Source organism: Martes martes (genome assembly GCF_963455335.1).
Source record: "Martes martes genome assembly, chromosome: 1".
Taxonomy (NCBI): domain Eukaryota; kingdom Metazoa; phylum Chordata; class Mammalia; order Carnivora; family Mustelidae; genus Martes; species Martes martes.
The window spans coordinates 110,971,758-110,995,790 of record NC_137888.1 but is presented as its reverse complement, the minus strand read 5'-3'; positions in this window follow the sequence as shown (position 1 = coordinate 110,995,790).

Sequence of the window (24,033 nt, the reverse complement as noted above, 5' to 3'; positions counted from 1 at the left end):
TGAACTCCTTAAGTTTTTGTTTGTCCGGGAAGCTCTTTATCTGTTCTTTTTTTCTAAATGACAGCTTTGTTGAATAGAGTATTCTTGGTTGCAGATTTTTCCTATTCAGCATGTTGAATATATCATGCCACTCCCTTCTGGCTTGACAAATTTTTGTTGAAAGATCTGCAGCTAGACTTATGGGTCTTCCCTGGTAAGTTAGGGACTTATTTCATCTTTCTGTTTTTAGGATTTTTCCTTTATCACTATATTTTGCCAGTTTGATTGCAATATGTCCTGGTGTTGGTCTACATTTGTTGATTTTACTGGAATTCTCTGTGTCTCCTGGATCTGGACATCTGTTTCCTTACCCAGATTAAGAATTTCCTCAAATAAATTTTCTACACTTTTTCCACTCTTCTTCTGGAACTCCTATAATAAAAATGTTATTATGTCTGATGGAGCCAGTGAGTTCCCTAAGTCTATTTTCATGTTCCATAATTCTTCTTTCTCTCTTTTGTTCAGCTTCATTATTTCCCATCATTTATGCTTTGTGTCACTTATCATTCCTCTGATTCTTCCATTTGGGTTCATTGCATCCATTTTGTTTCTAATCTCACTTACTGTATTTTTCATCTCTGACTTTTTTTTAACTTTTATCTCTGTGGTAAGGGCCTCCCAGAAGTCTTCCATTCTTTCCTCAAGCATAGCAAGTATCCTTGTGATTGTTCCTTTAAATTCTCCACCAGGCATATTACTTCTATCTGTTTTGATTCAATCTCTAGCCATGACCTTATCTTGTTGTTTCATTTGGGATGAATTCCCCCATCTTGGCATTTTGTCTAAGAAGTCTCTGTATTCTCTATATTAGAAAAGCTTATTATGTTTCCTGCTCATGAGAGTAATGCCTTTATGAAGAAGCATAGTCCAGTGACTGGTGCTTCAGGGAGTGTGTCTGGTGTGTGCTGAGAGCACTCTGCTGCTGTGTTTTGGCTGCTCTTTGCTTTAGGCCAGTTGTCTTCAGAGGGTCTCCTTGCCTGCAGTGAGGAGTGTTGGGACCTAGGCCAGAGTGTGACAAGTTTTAACCAGGTGTGTTTTGGTCTGTTTGTTAAATGAGACCTGATAGTACTTCAGCTGAAGTCTTGCTGGGCTCTCTGGTTGGGAGATGTGGTGTGGGCTGTCACTTTTGCTGGTCTTCTGGGGAACAAGCCCACCATGCTGGGACTGAGGCAAATGTACCCTAGAAGGGCAATACTGGCAGAACACAGCAGGTGTGGGACCCTTCACACATTAGGCAGCCTGTGTCAGTGCTGTGCTGCTTATGGCATGTAGGTAGCTCTGTGGTTTTGCTGAAAGGCAGGAAGCCAGATGGCACCAGCCAGCTCTTTTGTCCCCACAGAGGGTTCTCTGTGCTTGCTGCTCCCAGGGAAGCACTCTGAGAAGAGCCAACAACCTCCCTCTGTGCATCCCAGGCATTTTTCAGGATGCTGCTTTCAATCTCTCTGACTCAGGGTTGCCTGCCACCTTCTCTCCAGGACCAGTGTTGTGCCCTCTGGGCTCTATCCCAGCCATGCCTGTTAACTTTTAAAACTCTAGGCTTTAGGGATGTGGTGTTGGCAGGGGTCTGTGCTGGCAGGGGCTGGAGGGTCTTGGTGCACTGGGACAAATATAATTTTGACTGAGAAGGGCAGTCATACCAGAATGTAGGGGCATGAGACCTGCAGCAGACAGACTATGTAGCCAGTGTCCAGGGAGCCGCCTTCAGCATTTGTCTCTGAGCCTATCCTGAGGGGTTAGGGACATAAATGGCACTCACCATCTCCTTTTTCCCCGGAGACATCTCTGTGGATGTCATGTCTCAGTATCCCACTCCAAGAAGAGCCAACACTCTCCCTGCTGTGTGCCCCTGGAGTTCTTCAGATCTCTGCCTCTATGTCGTCTGCCCCTGCATTGTTTGTCTGCCTTCTCTCCAGGAGCAGGACAGTGCCCTCAGGGCTCTATCTCAGCCAAGCCTGCCAACCTTTAAAACTCCAGACTTCAAGCCCCACCAGCACAAAAAGTTAGGAAAATCAACCTCTCATTTTCCCAGTCAATGATTTTGAGGATGTGTCCTCCTTGTGCATTCCCCTGTGTGCTCCGCTCTGTCTCGTCACTGTCCATGACCAGGGCTCCCTTCCACAGCACCCACAATCTTTTTTTTAACCCCAAACCATGTCTCCACACTTCTTCCCTTCCTCGGTGTGGCTGGCCTCTTCTCTCCCTCTAGTTGTGCAGTTTGTTCTGTCAGTCCTCAGGTGGATTTCCTTGATACTCAGAATGATTTGATGGTTATCTAGTTGTGTTGAAGAGATGCGAAAGGCCTAGGGCCTTCCTACTAAGCTACCATCTTAGCTCCAGGCAAAATATTTAAATTAAAAGCAATAAAGACTCTCCTGAGCTACTTTAAGTAAAGTGAGTTTATTTCAATGTGTCAGTAAATGATGAAAGTGCTCAAAGGGACCTTGAATATTTGTTGCTGTTTCTTGGAAATCCCAGGTATGGAATTATCTGTTGACATCCAGCAAAAGCAGAGTTCATGACCTTCACTTCAGTAATCTATTAATATGATTTATGACTTCTGATGAAAAATGGAGACATTTTAAAAAATTAAAGCACTGACATGGTATTTAAAAATACCCACATACTCACCACTCAGAATCGACGATCGATAACATTACAATATTTGCTTCAAGTCTCTTTATTTCTAAAAGAAACAAAAAGCTACAGGTAAATTGAACCCCTTTCAACAAAACTCATTTGCATTTCTCTTCCTACTCTATAGAAGTATCTGTTAATGTGAATTTAGAGTGCATGATCTTCTGATATACATAAATATACTCCTTTGTATTTCCTTTAGTATTTCCTTTGGTTTGAAGTTTTTTGAAGATATTATAGCTTTATCAATTACTAGTATATTTAACTTACTTTTACCATCTTAATTTGTGTGATCTCTTTACCATGCATTTTTTTTGCTATCTCCCTTTCTTGCCTTCTGTTGGACTGATAGCATTGTCTTTTCTCAGAACTACCAATATTTTTCCCTCTGTATCAATCTACCACTTTTAAAGTTATAATTTATACTATTTTAGTGGCTTCTATTATATTTTAATATGACCAAAATATTTTTTAGTGTTTCTAAAACATTAAACTTAACACTTATTTCTCCTAAATAAGAAAAAAATATATCTACCTTAAGAAGTATCTTAATTACTCCTTTCCACTCTCCCATGTTGTTTAGCATTTTAATTCCATCTTTTTTTTACATATGCAAAAAAAATTTCATTTAAAAATTATTATTTACTCTTTTTGTTTATTAATATATTTATTTAATTCTTTGCTCTTATTTGCTTCTTGCATGGTACTTTTTTTTTTTTTAATTTTATTCATTTATTTGAGAGAGAGACACACACACAAGCCAGGGGGAAAGGCAGAGGGAAAGGGAGAAGCAGACTCCCCACTGAGCTGGGAGCCTGATGTAGGGCTTGATCCCAGGATGTGGAGATCATGACCTGAGCTGAAGGCAAATGCTTAACCATCTGAGCCACCCAGGCACCCCTACATGATATTTCCTCTGGATTTACTTTCTTGCTTGCTTGAGTATATTTTCTATTTATAAATTCCATGGGGAGCACTTTCACTTGGCATTTATTTCTTTTTGAAAATGTGTTTATTTCGTCCACAGGTTTGAATTATAGTTTAGCTGGTATATAATTTTAGGGTGACAGTTTTATTTTTTCCTCAGAGTTTTGATAATATTATTCCAAAAGTCAGCTAACCTCGATTTTTGCTGATAAGAAGTTCACTAGTGGTCAAAACTATTTATTTTTATATCATAATTTTCTGTCCTTTTTTTTTTCTTTTTTATCGGGTTTTTTTAATCACTTTGAGCACTGTCAACACATAAATACACTAATTTTATTTTATTTTATTTTATTTTATTTTTAAGATGTTATTTATTTGACTGAGAGGTAGAGAGCATAAGTAGGCAGAGTGGCAGGCAGAGGGAGAGGGAGAATCAGCTCTCTGCTGAGCAGGGAGCCCAATATGGGGCTTGATCCCAGGACCCTGGGCTCCTGACCTGAGCCAAAGGCAGACACCTAACCAACTGAGCCATCCAGGTGCCCCTACACTAATTTTAAAGTATATTTCTTATATTTAATTTTTCCTGTGATCCTATACATATACATTATGTAAGTCTGTGGTCTGCCTTTCTACTTTTCATATCTGTAAGTAAGAACATCTTCAGTGGTCACCTTCCTAGGGAGTCTTAGGCAAGTTTGTAGTGGTGGAAGTTCCTCTAGGGAGCAATTTTATAATTGCCTTGGCCTAAGCCTTCTGGGTAGACTAGTTCCAATTTTTATGTGTTTTTTTCACTTGAGGTTCTTCCAAATATTTCAGGTAGTATTAATTTGGGCTGCATAGGAGTATGGGGCTAAGATCTCAAACTCTTGCTGGTGATTCCATTCATGCCTATGACTTCAGAAGCCATTGCTCAATGAGCAGAGATTTCAGAGATTTTCAGGACTCTATGTATACACAGAGTAGCACTTATTTGGCTTCTGGCTTAGACTAAGAGCCCAGCTACATTTCTGACTCTATTGATTAATTTTTGCATGCAGTATTAAATATTCAAGTCACTACATATATTCTTATTTTCCCAGAAACAAGATGGCTTCAGCTCTTGATTATTGCTATGGCTCTGGGATTATTTTTCATTTGTGGCATCTAGATATTTCTCTTTTTTTCTTTATAGCCTGTCTAATTGTTTTTAATTTATTTAAAATATATTATCTCACATTGCTATGTTTTCAGAGTAAGATCAAGAGCTCATGCCCTATTTAGCCCACCCTTTAACTCGAAGTCTGGCTCTTCTACTCCCTCGGTTGTCTCTTTTTGAGTGTCTTCCTATTCGAAAGACATGGTCTCTGAAAGCAGATATTTTATGCTAGACCATATGTTAGCAGCCAGTGTGTGGATTTGTTGCTCTTGAGCCAGTCTAAGTGTGCTCACTCCAAGAACAACCTAAGTCACCTTCTTTTAGTAGGGATTTTAGGTTGGGACTTGAAAAGATGTTAGCTAGTCTTTGGTAGGCACTGTTATTAACATATTTCATATACCCTGTAATGTAAGGTGCAAGTTTGTGAAATGAATAATAGATTGGATATCTCTTAACAAATAAGAGTATTACATAATGGATATGCAAAATTATTTGTTAAAAGAGTGAATCCATCAATGAATGGATGAATGGCCTGTGTTTTCATTTAAGTTCTGCATCCATTTGACCTGAGCAAACCCTTCTCTGTCTCTCAATTTCTGCTACTTTAAAATAGTGAGGATAAAATTGGCTCTGCCTACTTCACAGGTTGTTACAAGATCGGAATCAGAAGGAAGTAGTGTATGTGAAAATATTTTTAAACTAAAACATTATAGAACTATGACTTATTGTTATTGCTATCATTATAATAGAAAGTTAAATTTTGATTCACAAGACCATTTATGTAGTTCTATTATTTTCTGTAATCTGTAATGACAAAATAATAAAGCTTATTAATCATCAAGCCATTCTTGGTCATATTTCATATTTCATTATAATATGTCAATTGTATAATATGTCAATAATATGCCAACATTTTTAAACAATCATTTAAGAATCATGTTGCTTTGAAGTGTTATGAAGCAGCCTGATTTATTGACAAAGCTTAGTCTTTGGAGTCAGGTATATCTGGTTTCCAAATAGTCGTTCTGCTATTTCATAGCTGCTTGATCCTGAGTAAATTAATTTTTCTGAATCTTGGCTATCTAATTTTTGAAATGGGAATAATTATACCAGCTCCTTGTTGTTCTTAGAATGATTGAATGTCAAGATGTGAGTGAAGGAATGTAAATCCTTCATCTCCGTCTCTTTCCAGTCAGTCCCCTGCTGCCTTCCAACACAATCTTTTATAGCAAATTTCAGGGTCAGCAAGATAGAAAAGGACTATATGGTTGGAAGAAATATTTTAGTTTTTTAAGGAAAACACTCTCTATAAATGCAGCTATTGATAAAGTATGAAGCTGTTGCTTTTTTTTTTTTTTTGGTACAGTTTAATCAATGTAAGCCATCAGAAATATGCTTCAGGAGACAGTCGCTGTCTACAGTTAATTGAACTTAATGGCCAATAACTACCGCCTGTTTTATACAATTAATGTAATTCCCTGAATAGTTTTCAATGCAGATATTTGGCTAGGATTTTTCAGATGAAAGTGTATGTAACAAAACAATGTAGTGTATTAAGGATGTGACTGTAATTCTGATATACTCCAGAGGAGTATTTTATGTTTTCTCTTATAATTCTTCAAAAGATAATGTGTTTCACATGAATAACTAACATGGTATGTCTTTGATCTACTTTTCAAAATTGGCAAGTAATTATGCAGTCTGTTTGGAAAAGTTCTCTCTGCCTTTTTGGTGTGTAACCTTTCTCTGTTCTGTTCTGGATTGCTGAATTAACAATAACTGATTAATTAATTGATTTATAGCTCTGAATAAAAATTTGAAATTCACGAATAAAATATATTGAAATTCTTCCTAAGGGTAAGCAGTTTAATAAAATGTAATAGGAAGCAGACTTCCTTTGAGACAGTTTGATTTTAAACTCTTCTTTGTTTCTCTCAAGGGCAGGTTTTATCTTCAGAGTATGTGACTTGTATTGAATATAGGCACAGTCATAATTGAGTGAACCTTTAATTGTAGACTTTGGGTGGCTTTCAAAAGGAAGAAGAATTTCCTCTTAATTATCTTTGGCTAATTATTTCTGCATTAATGGCCCAACTGCTGTTATTCATCATACTTGAAGTATAAATAGAAGTTTAAAGCTGAGGGGAGAGTCCTAGACAAGGGCTTTTCTCTCCACGTCAAAGACACTGTCATGTTAGGGGTCCCTGAAAGCCCAGAAATTCTCAGGAGCTTGGGTTTTGATTAATGGACACAGGACTTCTGATGTTCCATCATATTAAATTATTGTATTAGTCACGGTTCTTTTATTTATAAATGAAATCAACTGTCTTAAAGAAAAAAAAAAATTTCATCATATGGTTGTTAAGTCCAGAGAGAAAGTGTTGTAGATATTGCTGGATCCAGGAACTCAAAATAGGTCTTCAGGAAGTTATTCTCTCTTCATTGACTGGCTCCTCTTTTTCACTTTGTTGGTGTTATCCAGCAGATGACAGCTTAGCAGCTTCTATTCTCCCAGTAACCTCATCAAAAGATCATTTTCCTTTTTGAAAGTTCCGGTAGTAGTCCCAGTTCAATTTCTTTGAATTGATTTGGACCACATGCCTTTTATCAACTAGTTATAGGAGTTGGGAAAAAATACTCCTGATTGAGTAGGTTTAAGTTATATGCCTTCTTCCACATCTAATCTCAACCAGAAATTAAGAATTGAGAGAAAGAAGGGCTGAATGCCCTAAAAAAAATCAGAATGTTATTATTCCAAAAAGGGAATATGGATACTGGATTGCAAAGGGAAAAAAAAAGTCTTAGTCATGTATTTGTTAGTAATATTTGTGTTGTGTCTCAAATAATGAATAAAAATTCATAAAGTGAGTAAGTTGTGGAAGATAGAGTAGTGGGTATTTAGGTCAAAGAGGATAGCAAATACATAGGGATGGTTCAAGAGGGTAATAGTTTAGAGAAATGGGATTAAGTTGTTGTTGTGGTTAAATGTCATAGCAATCACATTCATATAGTATCACATCTGGTAGGGAAAGGACACTTGAAACACTAGACATTCCAAGGACAAAGCACTGAAAAGTTATACTGAGAAAATTTTGGGTGGAATAGAAAAGGGAATGATCAGCAGGAACTGAGGGTGGCTAGATCATTACTTCAAAATGGCTTCTAAAGCAGCTTCCAAGTGTAAGATCTTGGAAAGAGTATAGAAAAACTAAGGAAACAGCAATAATCATGCTTTCAAGGAACTGTAATTGGGTGCTATAAAATATATAAACAAGTCGCTATATATAGGAGAGTCAATTTTTTTAATCTCTCACACTGTCATTAATTTGGGTTAAAAGAGAACACCAGGACTGTCTGTGCTCCTGGAGAAATCAGTGAATCTCTCTAAGTCCAGCACTCCCAGCCTCATGACTTTTTCTCCCTAGAGAATATTGGAATCAATCCTATCATGCTTTGTCCAAGTTTGCATCAACTATGACCATAATACACTTAAGATGCTCTCGTCATCTCTAAACATTTAAAGTCTCCTCCTCATAGATCTCTTTGTGACCCCACCCTCCCAACTTGGTCTAATCTCTCATCTATCTGTCTGCTTGGATCCATCTGATTACTTGCATTGTAGATGACCTATGAACCCAAAGGTTCAGAGAATACCTTCATATCCTCCATTGTAATTCACATGTGTTTCTGTTTTTCCCCATTTCTGACCTCTTCCCCTTCCCCTCTTCAAGCATTATACCACTTTCACCAAGCTACCTGGAAGTCATGGTCAGTCATCAGCAGAATATCTGATATCCTCTGTTTCTTCTTTCTAAATTACCCATTCTTCTTATTCTAGTAGAAGCTGGTTTACCTTGAGAATACTATTTGTTCTTTAACCTGCTCAAGTAGTGGTTGTGTTCTTCCCACACCTCTTATATAACCAGTCTAGCCATGAAATAAGTGTTCTCCTTTCCCTTTGCTTTGCTTCTAGATCATTTTCTCTCTCTCCTTTATAAAATTCTCCAGCTTTAAATTCCAGTATACCACCCAGATTGTCTCTTGAATGTAGTCATGTATCAAATTGTGATCCCTTCCTTTGTGACACTGTCACTCTCTCAATAGTACTGTCTTAATTCTTGATGATAAAAATATTCCCATAAATTCTAGTCCCACTATTTTAGCCTCTCAATTATTTTTTTTAAGATTTTATTCATTTATTTGACAGACAGAGATCACAAGTAAGCAGAGAGAGAGGCAGGCAGAGAGAGAGAGGGAGGCAGGCTCCCCACTGAGCAGAGAGCCCAATGCAAGTCTCGATCCCCCTTCTACCTGAGTAGAAGGCAGAAACTTTAACCCACTGAGCCACCCAGGCACCCCTTAGCCTCTCAATTTTTTGACATTCTCTTCTCCAGTTGTCCTGTCTTCCACCTACCTCACTGTACACTACATGTACAGTTCTACATTCTTCCTGGCTTTTTTTTTTTTTTTTTTTTTGGGTCTCCTCATTGCTTCCTTCTCATCATTTGACCTTCCATTAATGAGATGCCTCAGGGATACTACTTGGAGCTTTTCTTTCCTCAAGACATCTACTTTTTTCCTAATGGCTTCTGATGATTTCAAAAGGAATACATCCTGACCAGTCCTTCCTCTTGAATGATGGCTTCCTAGCACTAGGATGTCTCCTAAACATGATCACTTTGAAGTCTAAAACTTACTGAACTTAAAAAAAAAAAAAAAAAAATCTCTAATATACCCTCTTGGTAAACACTGTTTTTCCTCCTTTACAACAGCTTAGGTCCAGACAATGAATTTATCTTTATCTTTATACTTTATGCTTATACTTTATACTTTCAAATCTTTTATCTAATATGCCAGAAGTTCCTATAAGCTTAACTTTTTAAAAGAAATATTTATTTATTTATTCTAGAGAAAGAGAGTGCATGTGTGCAAGTGGGGGTAGGGGCAGAGAGAGAGAATCTCAAGTAGACTCCTGTGAGCGCATATCCCAACTCCAGGCTCCACCTCCTGACCCATAAGATCATGACCTGAGCCAAAGTCAAGAGTCAGAGGCTCAACCAACTGAGCTACTCAGGCGACCCTGTAAGCTTAACTTCTTTAAAAAGCATAGTTTACAACCATTTCTCACCACTCCCTTGGGTCATGCTAATACAAATCTCCATAATGTCTCATTTTGTGTAGTAGCCTCTCATCTGTGATCATGTTCTCCTAGAGTTTATTCTTCACAAAGGAATCAATATCTTAATAAGCTAAAGTTATATCATGTTCCCGTCTGCTCAGAACCCTCCAAGAGATCCCAGATCTGAATATCTTCTGTGTGATCCCTAGATCCTTTCTGTCTTTCCCTACCTTGTTTTATGGCTAAAGAGACAGAATCTTTTAGATTGTGTGTACAAGATTCCTTGATATTTAGGCTCTGGTTGAATTGAGCAACGAAAGGCACTGGCCAGAGATTGGTGGGCAGGAGGAGTGTGAGGTGTAGGTTTTCCTCCACTTCTATATGGTCAACAAATGTTGAATATTTCCCTCTATTAAAAGCCACAGGGGCTGCCTGGTAGCTCACTCCGTACAGACACCCTTGGTTCCTCACTTCCCCTCCCCTTGCCACTTTAGGTCAATGGTAGTTGTGCTGCCTGCCCACTGCTACTGATACTGGGTACTGTAAGAGTCCATATTAGGCTTCTTAAATCTTATTCACACATTTGTAAGTAGAGTTTATTAAACTATCATTAAATCTCCTACTTTATGTATGCCATCTGTTCCTGCTGGAACTATGGATGATACATTTGCCATTTATACTCAGAGTAAACTGAAAAGTTCTTAAAATGGTCTACAAGCATATACATTATTATCACCTCACTACAGTGATTTCATTTTCTACTCTCTCACATACTTCTTATATTCCAACCACAGGACTTCTCTTTTCTTTTCTTTCCTTTTTTTTTTTTTTTTAACATCTTATGCCTTTTACACTTGCTATTAAGTTTGTTCACTCCTTCACAGTGCTTGGACCTTCACTCAAAAACCATCTTCTCCTTGGGGGTTTCTATGAATACTATTTAAAATTGAAAATCCCCTCTTAACACTTCCTATCCCATATCTCTGCTGAATCTGAATCTGTGAAATTTATCACCGTATAACATGCTCTGGATTTACTTATTTTTTTTCTGTCTCTTGCCACTAGAATGTAAGCTTGAGAAGAGGAAGCAATTTCGTCTGTTTTATTCATTGATATGTTTTGAGTTTTACAGTGGCTCTGGGCACAGACTACACATTTAATTATTATTGTTGTATAAGTGAATAAACAAACAAAAAACCCAAAAGGATGTTATGGGACATATAATAAGAAAGAAAATATTTTCTGCCGGTGGTATCAGAAAAATGGAATTGGATTGCACCTTGAGAGTGACATGTGAGATGAAAAGAAGAGATTCCCCAGACAGTAACCACCTGAACAAGGTCACACTGATGGAAAAAGTATTCAAGAAACAGTAAGTCTTTTCGTTGGGTTGTGTGCTGAGTGACTAGGGAATCAGAAAAAGTAAGTTGCTGAAGATAGGCTGAGGCCAGAGAATAGAGTGCCTCCAATGCAGGGTAAAACAAACCAAAACAAATTTTATCTTGTAGGAAATTAGATGCCGAATTATATTCTTTGAGATTTGAAATATCACAGTCAGAGTTGTATACTAGAAAGATTGATTTGGTGATAGTGTATCCACGTTTGGAGAGGGAAGACTGAGGACATTCAAATAAACTAAAAAGCCACTAGGAGAGGTAATGAGTCCTAAACCACAGAAGTAGTGAGGAGAGGAGGACTGTCACATAGACTGTGGAGAGTACATTGACCCACAAAGGAAAATAATGTATTACACAGGGCGCTTGGAAGAACGGATGCCGTAATTACCAACTGACCCTGAATCAACACAGCACTTTATTTCATTGTTCTAATATCATGTAGATTTTAAAACAATAAAGATGTTTAATGTTTTTCTGCTTGAATTCCTTAGCCAGAAATACTCTGTGGTACACTGTAGGTAGAGCATGTTTATCACAGCTCAGTGTTCTGTCATTTTGAGTCTATTTAACAGCAATATCACAAACAGAACATCTGCCGATGAGCATGGTACTGACTCCAGCCTCAGCTGTTACTGCAGATAGAGTGTGGCAGGGCTGGGCGTCCTTAATGGGAGGGGGGCACCCCAGCCAGGCATGGCACAGCTGGGGCTCTTTCCACCTCTACTAGTTCATGGATCATCTGTCCTCAAGCAATGCCAAGGGCCAGATTTAGTGATGCTGGATGTGGTGTTGGGAGCCCCAGGATTCCAATATTGGAATTCATTTTATAGAGTGATGAACAAAAGCCTAAAATGGTGCCTTGTATATAACACTGCAGCTATAATGGAGGGGAAATAGAAGAAAGAAAGAGGAGAACTCTATTACTTTGTTTCCAATGATAGTGGTCATGATACTTAATTTGTTTAAGGAAACATGAATGGAAAAACTGTTATGTGCTTGTCATCATGCTAAGTGGTCAAATTAGAGATTCACTATATAGTATTAGCCCATGGGAGCTCACAGTACAGCAGGTGAGAGAGATAGAGAAATTCATAATTCAAAAACAGAAGTGTTATGAGCAACACAAGTATAAAGGAAGGAACATTCAACTCTGCCTGGGACAGTTTCATTGGTTTGAAAACATTGAAAGAGCACTTACAGGGCAGGGGAGAAGAGTGAGCATTCCATGCAGAAGAAATATTAGCAGAGGCACATGGAGCATTAAAGTACAGAGCATATTCAGGAAACAGTGTTTGGAGTATATGTAGTTTAAATTCATAGAATTCTTGGGGAGAAGAGGAGAGAAGAATTTTGAAAAGCTTTTTGGAAGTAGATTCAGTTTGGCAAGCAATTGACTCAGGATAAGTGGAGAGGAGAGATCTCTGAGATTTGGTTTCACTTTGTGCAACTTAACTAGCATTTTATGCACTTGCAGAGAATCGAATTTCTTAGACATCTGACTTCAGATTCCTTGGAAGGAACCCTGGTTATACCTTGAAATACACAGGAAAGTACCGCTTTGTTACTGTTACATAGAATATCAGAGATGGAAAGACACATAGTGATCCTTGAACTGTATTGATGGGGAGAACACTGCACAGTTTAGTGCTTTTCTCAATGTCTCATAGCAAAAGCAAGAAGAAGAATAAGAAGAATAAGAAAAAAGTGAAGGAGGAGGAGGAGGCGGGGGAGGAAAAGGAGGTGGAAGAGGAGGAGGAGAAGGAGAAGAAGGAGAAGGAGGAGGAGGAGGAGGGGGAAGGGGAGGAGGAGGGGGAGGAGGAAGAGGAGGAGGAGGGGAGAATAATTATAGCTTGGATTAGAACTCAGATCTCATTCCTCTTGCTGTTTCTCCACGGTGTAATTTCAAAATTAGGTCCCTTCATGTTTTTTGGCATCATGAAATATATGGATATTTATCACAGTAAGAAGTTTGCTTGAGGTAACTTGGGTAAAAAATAAGGGCATAAAGCTGTTAGGAAGACAAAAGGTAATATTTCTTCAGTCTCATTTACAAAGTAGTGACCTTGAGACTTATGGTTAAAATTGGTTTAGAGAAATCGGAGGGACCAGAGTTGAACCATCAGTAGGCTCCTGGTAAACTTGATCTATCTTCTCATAGCCATGAGCCCCAGACAGTGATGGACAGTAGATAAGGGAGGAGAACAGAAGTTAGCTGTTTAGCTTTGCAAGGGAGAAAGTCATTACAGAAACTAGGTCTAAACAGACAGAAGCATTCTTTATGACTCTTTGAGAAGAGCACTTGCACCTTTTAAATATCCTTTCAAATCTCACTAGACCTTGGATGTTGATGTGTGTGTGATAACGGGAGGAGGAGAGGAGGTTATCTAAACATTACTCAGTGAATCAAAGAAGGATAGAATGATAACATCCTATAGACTTGCTAGTCCAATTCCATCCATTTTGGGGTCTCAGAAGTCTGAGATACAGAAGAGAAATGCTTTGATTACATATATATAACCATTTCTGTTCAGAGTTAAGATGAGAAGCTGGGTTACTTCAGAGAAAGAAATTACCTCCTCATTTTTCCTCTCTCAGTGGCTGCTTTTTGGAATAAACAGTCACTTTCAATATCTTTAGAGGTTAAAATAAAAGTTGTTTCTTTTTTTTTTTTAAGATTTTATTTATTTATTTATTTTACAGAGAGAGAGATCACAAGTAGGCAAAGAGGCAGGCAGAGAGTGGGGGGGTGGGCAGGCTCCCTGTTGAGCAGAGAGCCCGATGTGGGACTCCATCCCAGCACGCTGAGATCATAACCAGAGCCAAAGGCAGAGACTTAACCCACTGAGCCACCCAGGTGCCCAAAATTTGTTTCAATACTCAAAGCCCAGAGAAAGAACATGACTAACCAACTTTGTTCATCTCATCCTCCTGCAACTCTCAGAGCCTGCTGGCTGTGGATGAGAACCCCAAATGAGGGAAAGGGGAGGAAGGGAGGGAAGGTGGATGGGAGGAGGAATTTGAGAGAGAGAGAGAGACAGAGACAGAGACAAAGAAGGGAGAAAGAAAGGGTAAAATAAGTGCAGCAGACAGGGAGAAAACAGAGACAGAGGTAACCAGGACTCCAGATGACTGACTTCTTCCCCATTCTTCATCTTCCACCAGTAAAAAGAAATGTCCTAGCTAGAACAAGACAGTTCTCATTTGAGATGTGGCACCTCTACAGCTAGTTAGCTTACTATGTTAGGGGCAAAGTTAGGAAGCCTGAGGACCAGTCATTTTCCTTTTCTGGACTTGAATTTATTCAGTTGAAAAACAAATGGTTGTCTATGTTATAGTTCTGGCTCTAAAAGATGTCCCCCAACTTTTTTATACTCCTTCAAAAGCTAGGACTTAGCTAGAATATTGCAGAATATTGCAGAAGTAATAATATGTCACTTTGGAGACTGGGTCTTGAAGGCACTGTGGTTTCCTACTTGCTCTCTCTCTTTGGAATCTCTTGCTCTGGGACGAGCCAGCTATGTGCCACTAGGATTCTCAACCAGCCTATAAAGGTGCTTAGGCACTTAGGCTTCTGACCAAAACTTGTGTGCCTGCATTTGGATATGGATCTTCTGGTTCCAGTGGTGTTCAGAGGGACGTTGCCCTGGTTAACAGTTTGATAGCAACCTCACGAGTAAGTGAGTAAGAAACTCTGAGTGAGAAACGCCCAGTTAAGCCTCTCCCAAATTCCTGACCCAGACCCTTCGAAAATGTGAGATAATCAATATGTGTTATTTTAAGTTGGTATTAGGAAGTTGGTTATATGGTAGTACAAAACAAATGCATTTTTTTAAAAATTTAACTTTTTCAGAGTCTGTGATTTTTTTTTGTAGTCTTCAACATTTAGAGTCATATGAAATTGTAATGTTTATTTAATTTTTATGTGATGAAGGATTACAGTTAGACTACGTGCTCTGAACCATTCCCTAGTATTCAGCCAGTTTAGGAACTTTCTCTTGAACTTCTTTCTTTTCCAGAGGTTTCATTTATAATGTCATAATAATAATAATATCACTACCAAGCATATAATTTACAGATGTTAGAGGTTCACATTTATTATTTTACCCTTACAACAGTCTAATGAGGTAGATATTATGTTATACCCATATAATATGTGGGCAAATTAAAAATTTGAGAGCAAAAGTGTCTGAAAGTCACACAGTAAAGAGAACTGACACTCCAGTTCAGGTGTCCTGATCCCATTATATCAAAAGCCCTTATTTATAGAAGTGGCCATTTAAGTTTTATTCCCCAAAACCTGGCACTTACTCCACATTTTAGCTTTGGGAATTGTTCTGGGTGTCTCTTTTATGTTATAGTACTAAGGTTTGTAAAGGAGTGAGTGGGTTTACTTATTCACACTTTTTTTTTCTTTTGGTTCTTCTAAGAAGTCATTTAATGGTCTTTGCTAATAGCCAAGTTGTTATGCCTTGAACATTTTGTCCTATTGTAGATGACCAAGGACATCGATATAATAAATACTAGCATTCTAGCCTTCTTTGGCTCTCCGGTTGATTAACTACATTGATTATTTCTATAATTTTGTTTTCTGCATTTTGTTTTTCTCCTACTTTATGCAATTTCAAGGCAAGATATGAAAATAAAGGACTCAAATTCCAGAATTTGGCAGTAAGTTTTAAGGTTTGCTCTTTAAGAAAAACAAAATATTGTCTGAAAGATCAGGATTTGCTTTTAACTCTTTTTTCTCCAAATTTATAATACTTCATCATTGATTTTTCAGGGGAATATTTACAAATATTGTAAAGGCACTTAAGTCTGTTATTCTTTACTAGAGTGTACATCTAAGTAATTTGGGGAGCTTAGTGGTCTGAAGTAGGCCCCAAATACATGCATTTTTTTTAAAGAACCACTTGCCTCCGGTATTTTGAAGCGTGGTATTGAATTATAAGCTCACTGCAAGCATGTAGCATAGTTTCTGACAATAGAAAAGTAATAAGTTATTATGTATGGCTTTGTGTCTTAAATGAAAAACAAATACATAACAGCTTTGATCTTATTTTGTTTTTTTTTCCCACTAAAGCAATAGAGTATTAAAATTCCTATCACCTAAAGTAGGATAAAAATAGTTCATGATCTGAGTTCAGATTTGGAATCTTTCTGCTTTCTTTCTATGAACCCATTTCAAGGCACCATTTTTTCCATGTAAATATTTATTAGTGTTTTGTATTATCCAAGAGAAAAACTTCATAAATTACTCTCTAGAGAATTTTGAGTGTCAATAATCTCCTCACCAAACTAAGCAATCCAACTTTTTCTTTGCTCAGCATCATAACTTGTTAGTATGGGACAAGGCGCCTTCAGCCCTGATCTTCACCAGTCCAAAGAGAGGTTTCGTCATGACCAAATGATACTGCACAACATTAGACAAGTCATAAAAATGCAAATCTTTAATAGAGAGAATTCAAATTGTAGAGAGAGCAGATGCATAGATAGCAGCCGACTTCATAATACGCACAGCAGCATTTGTCTCTTCCTTCATCTGGGCTCTAGCATGTTCAGTTCAAATTCCCCATTTAGCTCTTCAGATAAATATATCAAGGGAGGCTTTCTAATAACCGTGTTACATGCTCTGCTGTGTTCTAAATGTCTTCAATCCTTCTGAGGTTCCCTGGATATTCAAAAATGAAATGGCTCATTGAGAGATGGTTTGAGCACCACATTCTTAGAGAAATACCTAAAGCCACTGAATGGAAATTAACCAAATAGAGAAACTTCCTAATTTTTAAGAACGTTTTCTTTAGCCAGGAGACGTAATTATTATGTATGACTTCAACATTTTTCCTTTAGGAAAATTAGGGACAAGCCTTGTTCATTTCTGTACATTTTTTAAATAAGTACCTGACTTAACACCTTGGCAGGTGGTGTGGGGTGTTGGCAGGAATCATTCCGTTTCTTCATTATCAAAGTATGTAACATGACTCCAGTTGTAGTTCTCTTGCCTCTTCAGGCAATCTCAGTATCTCATTCTTAGGCAAAGACAATGCTATGTGTTCACCAAGTTCCATTTCATTTTTCTCTTCCCAGGAACACAGGAAGAATGCATTTTCCAGCCTTCCCTGTGACTAGATCTATGCCACAGCTAATTTTGACCAATGGATTGTAAGTGAGAGTGGTGTGATATTTAGGCTGAAGTAGAATAGCAGGGAGCCACACATTTCAGATGGCAAAACTACAAAAATGTAAGCCCCTATCTGGACATACAGCATAAACAAGAAATAGGTCTTGTTATGTAAACCTACTAAAGTATTGGGGTTACTTAGCATAGCTTATCTGAATCTGATTAATACATGTGATGACTACAGCAATCATACCAGATTTCAAATGTCAGTGTTTGATGCTTCATATATTAGAAATACACTGTACCAACCACACCTCTATTTAATTGTCTCCTGTGCCAAGGCAACTCAAGGGCTAAGCATGCCTTAGTATTTTCATCTATTGCCTGCAAACACCTTGTTAAAAGGATGATTTGTAGTCCTTCTTGGCTGGAGAAAATCAGAGCCTACAAGGGTAAAAAAGGAGTTAAAGAGAAATAAAATTAATGGTTCTTAAACTTTTTGTGCATCAGAATCACCCAGAAAGTTTGTTCCAAGTGCAAATCTGCCCCACTCTAGAGACCTTTTATTTATTCTTGGATGGGTCAAGAAATATGCATTTTAACATGAATTTAAAGTGGTTCCAATATGGATGCATCAAAGAACACATTTTGAGAAGCCCTGGACCAGACTCTAATAAAGCTTTTCTCCTCTTAAACCTGAATAATAATATAAAAAATATGGGAAGGGTTTAAAAGAATTCTTGTAAGTAGTAGTTGACCCATGGAATACCTTATCTGAATTAGCAAGGGCACAATATCAAAAAACAGACTCCCAGACAATGTTCAGTACCCAATAAACCAGCTCCCCTAGGGGAGGAACTTGTCCCAGGATCTCTGCTGTAAGATGCCCCCCAAATTTTTAGACACAAAAGTTTTTAAACCATTGCTGTTGGGATTGATTGTCCTTCTGTGTTCTTATATCTTTATAACTAGGCCAATTTATTATTGATGGCAATTTCACACTTATTAGTTTTACCGACCATTTCAACTTTTCAAAGTGGAAGTGAACACATTATTCAAGGTTTTACTGGTTATAAGAGATGGTGTCTAGAACTCACAGTGTAAATCATCACTGCTGAAAAATTAAATTTGTTTTTCAAGGTAAATTGTGGGTACATTTTTATTTTCCATTAAGACAAATACAAATAATTTATTTTGAGAGAAAAATTATAACCTGATCATAAAGTCTGGAAGACACAAAAAAATGGTTCTACTTTTAAAATCCTTAAATAAATGTTATAATATTAAAAATGAATTATATAAAATTATAATATGACAAGGCCAGATGACACATCAGACACTTGATATGACATTTAATTAGCTGCTTGTGGGTTTACATGAATTGACTTGTTGATTTGGATGTATAATGGTCCAAATTAAATAGTTACAATTAGAAATACTTCCACATGAATTTTATAGGAATAGTTCCAGCATTGGTACTGGATCAGGTGTCAGAAGCCTAGATCAGAGGCCCAACCATATTGCTAACTGGCTGAGTGTCATTAGGAAAGTCACTTAATCTGGATAATACGTTCCTGCTATGTACTGCTTTTGTGCATTTTGTGAGAGTTAAAAAAAAAAAAAGAAGAAAGATAAGGAATGAAAAGTGATACATATGAAATCAATTTGTGAGTCATAAATCATGATACAAATGTAAGTTTATGCAACCATGCGCATGATTTCACTATGGGAATAGTACTGGCCAACACGTACGAAGCACTTATAATATTCCAGGCACTGTGCTATGCACTTACATGCATTATATCATTTATTGCCCACAAAACCCAGTGAGGTTAATAATATTATCTCCGTTTAACTTGTAGGAGATTGAGGCCCAGAGAGCCCATGGTCAAACAGATAATTAGGAGAGAAGCAATACTCACATTCATCTCTACTTGACTTAAAACTCCTGCTCCTAAATAGGCAATATTCTTATGTAAATGATATCCATTTAACCTGTAATCATATCATATTAGTTATGAATATGCATGACCCCTGAGGAAATTTTCTTATCATTTGCCTCATTGAAATATATGGCAATGAATATTACACTCAAGTATGGAATGTTGGGTCAGAGACTAATAACATAACCTCCTAGCCTTTCTTCATACGGTAGAAGTATGGTCCATTATCTTTCTGACCCCTGGGTAGCTAATGCCAAAAGCTATGACTTTATACTGCTTACATTGGCCTTATATTGTTAATGGAAATTGATACTGACCAAAACTAACTTAGCTTTTGAGAACACAGTTCTCTAGCTACTCATTCATAAGAACCCATGTTTAATTTCCATGCTGTTGCCACTTATCCTTTATTTTTTTCACACACAAAAAAATAATTCATAAATGGCACAAGTAATTCTCAATTTTTCCAAAGATATTTTGTAGTTGGGACACTGAGCTCATAAGGAATAAGACTGATTATGGGTAAAAAATTCTCTCCCTTTTTAGGATTTGGAGCAACATACATCACTCCATTTTAATGGATATGGAGACTAACTGCTGTCTCTCTTTCAAGTGAAGATCCTTGAACACATATCAAGGATGGATTAATCTCTTCAAAAATAAATGCAATATAGAATATGGATTGTGCTCAATTGTTTTCTACAAGATATTCAGGTAGGGTGTCCTATCATTTCCTAATTACAAGTTCCATGATGAGTCACATTTACTCTGGGGTGTCCTTATCCCCACCTCTTTTTCTTTCAAGAGGAAAAGGGTATAATAGTTTGTTTCAACAGAGAAGGGATTTTCTGCTTTTCTTTCCAAGTGGAGTAGTGGAATGGAATGTCTGGCTTCTTTCTCCACCCATCCTTCACTATTAGTGACTGAAAAATGTTGACATCCATTGGGCCACAGCTTACTAGGAGCCAGCACTAACGTATTGAAGGTGACTGCTCATGTCTGGTATGGTACTTTGCTCTTTTCATCCTGCTCCTATTCAGGGGAAGCAGATCGTGCTTCTGATTTTCTTATAGCAACCTCACCACTCAGGGAACCCGCACTCTTCCATCAGAGAAGATGGAGGGCACACTATTTTCCAGATTTTTTCTCCTCTGGTGAAGTGGTAGGTCAGATCAGCCTTATTTTTGAAGATTCAGATGTTTTTGATTTGGGAAGGGAATAGAAGCCTCCCATTATGTCCTTAGGTCCTGTCTGTGTTCTCTAGTCTCAGTATTGCCAAGGACGCTTGAATTCCCACTCAGATATATCCTCTTTGGGTAAATACTTTAGTTCCGAAATTACAAACTGGTGACCCTCAGGTTGACTACATGTTCATGTGATTTGGTTGGGGTTTTTTTCTTTGTTTTAAGATTAAGACATCCCATAATTGAGAGACTACTTACAAACCTTAATTTTTCGATTCTTTTGAAAAACTGGATAATCTGCCAACAATGGGGCTGAGTGAAAACTATCATGATGGAACTGAGTAGAGGCTGCTCCCTTTTTAAGGAATATTCTTCAATTACCCACAGGTCCAATCATCTCTATTATCTCCCTCACTGGCAGATCAAATGCCATGTGCCTTTTATGACTGTGTTAAGATGTTTCAAGTAAAGAAATACATACCTATACCTATCTCTACACATATGGGTCTTAGATGGACAGCATGTGTATCATGCTTATTTCCAGCCCCCTTTTCTCTTTTTTCTTACTTTCTGATTCTTGTAGGCACTTGGACTTACTATCCCTTCTCAGCACCTTGAATGTGAAGAAGGGTTACATACACCAAATGCTACACTGAATCCCTAATAATACTGAATTTTTTAGCTCTCAGTTCTGAAAATAGGAGATTTTTTTTGTGTAAACTTCCATTTCATTTGAAACATTTTCTCTCTCTTTCTGTCCTTTCCTCAATTTCCCCTCCACACACATTAGAAAGAAACTAAAGAGACACCTTGAACTTTCCTAGTACCTAAACCAAGTCTTGATTTCCTGAAATGGAATACTCTTCTGAATGAATTCAAGAGCCATAAAAAGAAGAGGGGAGAGAGAGGTAAAAATTTGTTAGTACAAATAAAATCACATAAAAATATAACTTTATTGATGCTAACAACTTTAGGCAGTTTATAGAACACTAGTTTACAGTGAGACAGAACACCATGTATCTGTGTGTGTGTGTTTGGTTCTTCCAAGAAAAATGCACTGTAGGTTTTTAGTAGAACTTATTCCTACAGCTTCCACCACAATCAACTCATTTCCACAATGCTCTCTTGAGATACACATACCCTGTGAGTGTCATAGCCCAAGTACACCTGACTGACTCAAAATATGACATTGATCAACAAACTCAAAGGAAACATATTTAAATTCTTTGCTCAGTTTGAAACCATTGGGCAAGGCAGAGGATCAGACTTTAGGCAACTTTCACATACTGACCTTCTAGGGCCCAAGAAGAGTGTGCTCTTCTGAGGCCATTAGAGGCAATAATTCTGGATTCGGGTCCTCAGGTCTTTTGTCTCCTAGAAATAAATAGTTTTTAAAAATCAATAAAGGGGACACAGTCTGGTAGTCCATTAGATGATAAAAATGTCAATTACTCCCATAGGTTCATAACACAAAGAGGGCTGGTATAGATAGATAGCAGCCACCACCCACCACATGGTAATTATAAGATATAGAAGTCATTGTTATTGGATAAGTCCGTAAAATGGTGAAGAGCAAGGGCTGAGATCTGGGAAGCAGGGGGTTCCAATCTGGTGCCATTTTGTATCCATTGAGTTTCTGATTCTTGGGGAACAGGCTTACAGAGGTGTGTCTCCCACTGGGGCTGGGTATGTATCTCTGCCCGGCTCTTGCTCCTAAGGTGACTCTCTCCTTCACAGTAGGTGACACAGCAGCGACAGGCTGCAGAGGACTTTCCTCTGTGCTTGGACATCATGTCTGGGGCTGGAGAGGTGCCTGATGCTCTCCCTGAGCCCTGGAGTTCTGGGGGCTCTTTCAAACGACTTCTCCTCCTTTGAACATGGTCCAGACTGATGTCAGACTGGGAAGAACAGCTTTCATTCCAGCCAGAGCTGGCACTCAGACTTCTCAGGGGAAGTGCCAACCGCAAGGCCTTCCAGAATTTAGAGCCAGAATGTTTGGACTTTTCTCCCTTCCAGCTCACAAAAGACACAGATTCCTTCAGCTGCAGGATGCTTGGGTGTGGGTGCTCAAGGGGACGGTACTCAACCACAATAAGCTTGGTGGAAATAGAGTTCTGGCACATGACACCCAGTTTAAACTCCAGCATGCTGATGCTTTTTTCTGTCACATAGTCTGGGCTCAGGACAACAATCATCCTTCGGCTTCTCTGAATGAAGTCAAAGACTGCTTCCACTGTATCTATAGGAAAATGGAAAGATAGGACAATGCCTAGTGAAACTTTACATAAGCTGTAGTTCATCATTGTCCATCCTACAAAGAAGCAATAAGTAAACACTTAAGAATATAGGATCTCAGTGTTAAGTAATCTACCCAGTTAATGAATCTCACTTAAACACCACTCTTATCAATGATTGCCAAGACTCTGCTACCTTCATGGATGAGGAAAGTACCACCTCTAAAATCAGTTAATTTCACCTGTTTGTAAATTATTTTTTTGAGATATTCTCCCCTGCCAATTTTACCTGGTGGTCTTAGATCTGATATTTTCACATGTTTAAAATATTTCACAACTATTTTTACCTCACTGTATTTTCTTCTCATTTTTAGATTAGGATCAACTTTAGAATTTTTATCTTATTCCCCATAAGACATGGTATCAAGTCTCTTCCCCCACTTTTATCATTTTCCTCTGAGTAACATTCAATTTATATAGTATTTCCTGAGAGTAATACCTTGAACTAGCCTCAACACAATGCTCCAGACATAGTCTGATCAGCAAAGAGCAATAGGGAATTACCATCTCTTAAGAACCACAGTTATATCTTTTGATTCTTAAAATTTTTGGACATAACATCAGACAGTTCATAGTATTGATCTTCTTATCAACTAAAATCTCTCTCCTTTTTTTCATGTATAAGTGTGAAAAATTGAATTAAAAATCAATTAAAGGGGTAACAACAGACAATGGGCAGGTATCAATTAGTTAAAGACTTCTGACAAAGCACTAACTTTTAATAGGTACTGAGGGGGGATTTGGCCAGAGATTCCTATGGAAAGTCCCTGAGATAAATGTAGTTCTTAGCTCATCATGAGATTTAAGGGATTAAACAATGTGATTTTCTGAAGGAAAGGATTTCCAAATGTGTAAATCAGCCATTGACAATGCTGAAAACAGGTGCAGACAGACCATGAGGTTGAGTACCTACTCTTTTGGGGCCAGTGATGAAACAGTGATGGAGAGACCTTCTAGCCTGTGAAGACAAGCTGAAAGTTTGCAGTGAATTTTGATTGTTATGAATTTGAGAGAGTAAAAGAGCTGTGCTCTTTGCCAGATGAGTTCTTTCCAATTAGTAAATTTAACATGAATTTGAAGGGTAATTGGAAGAGACATGTGCTCAATTTTGAAGACCCTTTAACTAGTTTTGTCAAGAGAGTGAAGTAGTTGTAGAGAATTTTTACTTTGATCTTAAAAGATAAATCTAAAGTTTTATTTATCTTCAAAGCCTGTGTGTGTGTGTGCATGCACACGCACGAGT